This window comes from Babylonia areolata, chromosome 14, assembly GCF_041734735.1.
Source record: "Babylonia areolata isolate BAREFJ2019XMU chromosome 14, ASM4173473v1, whole genome shotgun sequence".
In the NCBI taxonomy this organism is placed as follows: Eukaryota; Metazoa; Mollusca; class Gastropoda; order Neogastropoda; family Buccinidae; genus Babylonia; species Babylonia areolata.
In genome coordinates this window covers 2,065,890-2,070,889 of record NC_134889.1, presented here as the reverse complement: position 1 = coordinate 2,070,889, position 5,000 = coordinate 2,065,890, and the positions used below count along the sequence as shown (strand labels likewise).

The following is a 5,000-nucleotide window of genomic DNA, read 5'->3' as shown; positions in this document are numbered from 1 at the left end:
TGTAAATGATTTTCCATTGACTGGAGATACATACATCGGTGTGTTTATATCCTGCTGGTGATGATAGCCGGTTATTTACCGGTAAATTGGTGATTGTTTCGACCAAAGACTACCGAGTTGTTGGTTTTTGTTGTCGGTTTTTTCTTCTTCTTCTTCTTTTTGGTGGGGATGTGGGGGTTAAATACCGATCACAGTGACTTTTTATTCTGAAATCGACAACAGGCATGTGAGGGGAAAAAATATAATGAAAATAAAGAAAGAAAGAAGACAGCTTGATGGTATGTCCTGACTCAGGGCAGCTCCAGATTTACGGGACAGACGTTGGTGGTGTCTACTGAACCGCTGTGTGGGGTCGTGTTGTTGTTGTTGTTGTTCGGTGTTGTTTCCATCTTTGAATGAACGTAGGGAGTACCTGGGTGAGGGCAGCAACCCCTCCCACATTCTGTGATTAACTGATGTAGATCTGCTTTAGTAAGTTTCCTCCTCCTTCTTCTCCTTCTTCTTCTTCATCTTCTCCTTCTTCTTCTTCGTCTTCTTCATCTTCTTCTCCTTCTTCTTCTTCTCCTTCTTCTTCTCCTTCTTCTTCTTCTCCTTCTTCTTCTTCTTCTTCTTCTCCTTCTTCTTCTCCTTCGTCTTCTTCTTCTTCTTCTTCTTCTTCTTCTTCTTCTTCTTCTTCTTCTTCTTCTTCTTCTCCTCCTTCTTCTTCTTCTTCTTCTTCTTCTCCTTCTTCTTCTTCTTCTTCTTCTTCTCCTCCTCCTTCTTCTTCATCTTCTTCTTCTCCTTCTTCTTCTTCTTCTTCTTCATCTTCTTCTTCTTCTTCTTCTTCTTCTTCTTCTTCTTCTCCTTCGTCTTCTCCTTCTCCTTCTTCTTCATCTTCTTCTTCTTCTTCTTCTTCTTCTTCTTCTTCTTCTTCTTCTTCTTCTTCGTCTTCTTCTTCTCCTTCTTCTTCGTCTTCTTCTTCTTAACACCGGATTTTTTTTTTTTTTTTTGTTTGACCACAGTTTCATTGGAAAGTTTTTTCCTTGGATGTTATACAGGGCTCGGGGAAGGAAAAAAAAAAAACAACGAAAAAAAAAAGAGTTTAGCAGACACCCTTGTAACTGTAAGCTATTGCACAATCCTGCAGAACTTCAAACTGTATACTTACAGTCGTTCTCATCTTCTTTTTTCTTCTACTTTTTTTTCGATAATTACGAGTTGAACGTTTTGAGAGAAATATGAACAGACCACTGAGATATATATATACAACTATATATGTCTATGGAACAGACCGGGTGTTTGTGTTTTGTTGTCGTTTTTTTTTTTCCCTCCAAAGAAACTGGTGTGTGATTTTCACGGCACTGAACTTAACATGTGAGTGGAGCGAGAGGAAAGCGGAAACACTGCCCACTGTGTGTGGGTGAGGAAGAGGGGGAGGAGGTGGGAGGTGGTGGGGGGTCGAGTGGTCATCATGTGGGGGGCAGTGTCCGACTGGACTCTCGGAGGACGGGACAGGGTGTTGTTCTCCGGACGACCTCAGTGTGCACGAGTGTCCAGCAGTAAGAAGTGTACCGCCATTCTCACTGTTCGTAAAGTGAAGCCGTCTATACGGTACGTGTGTGTGTGTGTGTGGAGTGTGTGTGTGTGGTGTGTGTGTGGGGGGGAAGGGGTTGGGGGTATGTGGGTGTGTGTGTGGATGTGTGTGTGTGTGTGTGTGTGTGTGTGTGTGTCTTTGTTTGTGTGGAGTGCGTGTGGGGGGGATATATATGTGTGTGTGGATGTGTGTGTGTGTGTTTGTGGTGTGTGTGTGTGTGTGTGTGTGCGTGTGTGTGGGTGTGCGTGTGTGTGTGTGTGTGCGTGTGTGTGTGTGTGTGTGTGTGCGTGTGTGTGTGTGTGTGTGTGTCAACCTGAGTCACAGGTGTGTGACCGAGTTTTCAGTTTGTAACTTTCCATCAGTCGGTGTGAGTGTAGATTTCTTAGAAGTGGGGTTTGTCTTTTGATTTGCATGGTGGGGTGGGTGGGAGTTGGGGTGGGGGTTGGAGAGAGGAGGGGGAGGGAAAATGTTGCAAAGAAACACGCTCGCGAGCGCGTGCGCGCACACACACACACACACACACACACACACACACACACACACATACACACACGCACACACACACACACACACACGCACACTCTTTTTATCTCTCTTTCTCTCTCTCTGTCTCTCTCTCTCTCTTTCACACACACACACACACACACACACACACACACGCTCGCGTGCGCGTGCGCGTCCGCACACACACATACTCTCTCTCTCTGACTCTCTCTCTCTCTCTCTCTCTCTCTCTCTCTCTCTCTCTCTCTCTCTCCTCTGAACTGAACAGCGCTGAACGTTCCTATGAACTTGAGCAAGCCAGCGAATATTGACATCTTGACGAACTTTTTTAACTTAAATGTCAACAGTGGCGGCGGAATGTTGAGTTCGGGGTTCGATGTAGATGTTAGGTGAGGATGCAAACCCACGGGCCACACAGCCCCTAAGGAACCAGCAACCACTGAGCTTTGGAAGATTCCAGACAGACCCCCCACCCCCCGGCGAACCCCCACTCCCCCCCCTCCCCCCTTTGCCCCCTACCGTGTTCCTCCCACCCCCACTCTTATAATCAATCTCTGTTTATAGATTAGATACAAAGGCTTTTACATCTTCCACACGCCACATTTTCTCAAACGAAACCGAAACTATATCTGTACAACGTGTAACATACATCCGTTACCCAGTTGTTGGTTGTTGGTTTTTTGTTGTTGTGTTTGTTTGTTTTTAATTGTTTGTTTGTTTGTTTTTCTACCCTTACAGTGAAGGGCACAGAGCTTTCTGTGGGATTTTTTTTTTTTTTTAATTTTTTTTTTTTAGGGATACGATTTTCATTTTTTCTACCCTTACAGTGAAGGGCACAGAGCTTTTTGTAGGTTTTTTTGTTTTTTGTTTTTTGTTGTTGTTTTTTTAGGGATACGATTTTCATTTTTTTCTACCCTTACAGTGAAGGGCACAGAGCTTTTTGTAGGGGTTTTTTTGTTTTTAGTTGTTGTTTTTTTAGGGATACGATTTTCATTTTTTTTCTACCCTTACAGTGAAGGGCACAGAGCTTTTTGTAGGTTTTTTTGTTTTGTTTTTTGTTGTTGTTTTTTTAGGGATACGATTTTCATTTTTTTCTACCCTTACAGTGAAGGGGAACAGAGCTTTTTGTAGGATTTTTTTAATATATTTTTTATAGGGATACGATTTTCATCCATCCTGGTAAATGTTCTCTCTTTCCTGTGCCCCCCTATTCTTTCTCTCTGCATATAACAGTGATTTGTGTGTGTGTGTGTGTGTGTATACATGTGCTACATTTATTGTACATGCAGTTCAAACACTTGTGTATAGGATTAGATAAGTGTGTATTAGACCTCTATTGAAACAGATTCGTTCGTCCCGTCAGCCTGTCGGTATGTCTGCCTGTATCCGCCTCTGTGTGTGTGTGTGTGTGTGTGTGTGTGTGTGTGTGTGTGTGTCTGTCTCTATCTGTCTCTGTCTCTCACTCTGTCTCTCTCTGTGTCTCTGTCTGCCTCGCTCTCTCTCTCTCACTCTCTCTCTCTCTCTGTCTCTGTCTCTCTCTCTCTCTCACTCTGTCTCTCTCTCTCTCTGCCTCTGTCTCTCACTCTGTCTCTCTCTCTGTGTCTCTGTCTGCCTCTCTCTCTCTCTCTCTCTCTCTCTCTCTCTCTCTCAGGTTCTCCATCAGTCTGTGTCATACATTTCCTTCTCTATGCTTCGTGTGTTGTTGGGTTGTTGTTGTTGTTTTTTTATGTCACACCGTTTCCTATCTGTGCCGTATTGCGTCAGACAACCTCCTCTCTGTTTCTCATAACCCCTTTTCTGACAATCCTCTGTGTTCTGGGGTTGTTGGTTTTGGGTTGGGGTTTTTGTGTGTGTGTGTCATACCTTTCCCTGTGTACAGACCCTTTCCTTGCGTCAGATGGTTCCATCTGTATTCTCTGTTCCCTGTGGAGAACAGTTCCCTCTATCCCTCCCCTCTGCCAGACAGTTCCCTCCTTCCTCCTTTTTTTTCAGACAGATCCCTGTCTACCCTGCCGTTGCATGACTTAGACAGTTCCCTTTTCCCTTTACAATTCCCTCTCTGTCCCCCATCCCTTTATCAGACAATTCCCTCTCTGTCCCCCATCCCTTTATCAGACAATTCCCTCTCTGTCCCACATCCCTTTATCAGACAGTTCCCTCTCTGTCCCCCATCCCTTTATCAGACAATTCCCTCTCTATCCCCCCATCCCTTTATCAGACAGTTCCCTCTCTGTCCCCCATCCCTTTATCAGACAGTTCCCTCTCTGTCCCCCATCCCTTTATCAGACAATTCCCTCTCTGTCCCCCCCATCCCTTTATCAGACAATTCCCTCTCTATCCCCCATCCCTTTATCAGACAATTCCCTCTCTGTCCCCCATCCCTTTATCAGACAATTCCCTCTCTGTCCCCCCCATCCCTTTATCAGACAATTCCCTCTCTATCCCCACATCCCTTTATCAGACAATTCCCTCTCTATCCCCCCCATCCCTTTATCAGACAATTCCCTCTCTATCCCCCCATCCCTTTATCAGACAGTTCCCTCTCTGTCCCACATCCCTTTATCAGACAATTCCCTCTCTGTCCCCACATCCCTTTATCAGACAATTCCCTCTCTATCCCCCCATCCCTTTATCAGACAATTCCCTCTCTGTCCCCCATCCCTTTATCAGACAATTCCCTCTCTATCCCCCCATCCCTTTATCAGACAATTCCCTCTCTGTCCCCCATCCCTTTATCAGACAGTTCCCTCTCTGTCCCCCATCCCTTTATCAGACAATTCCCTCTCTGTCCCCACATCCCTTTATCAGACAATTCCCTTTCCACCCCATGGCCATCCCCCTGTGTCAGACAATACCCCCTCGCTACCCCCCAAACCCCCACGCCCCCATGCCCAACTCCCCCCCGTCGCCCCCCCCCCCCCCC

The 5,000-nt window shown here is 45.6% G+C and overlaps 1 pseudogene across 1 annotated transcript in view; it reads left to right on the top strand.

Moving 5' to 3' along the window:
• LOC143289728 (uncharacterized) overlaps positions 1–5,000 on the top strand; it is a 140,188-nt pseudogene that overhangs the window by 93,686 nt on the left and 41,502 nt on the right. The gene's annotated exons all lie outside the window — the stretch shown is intronic.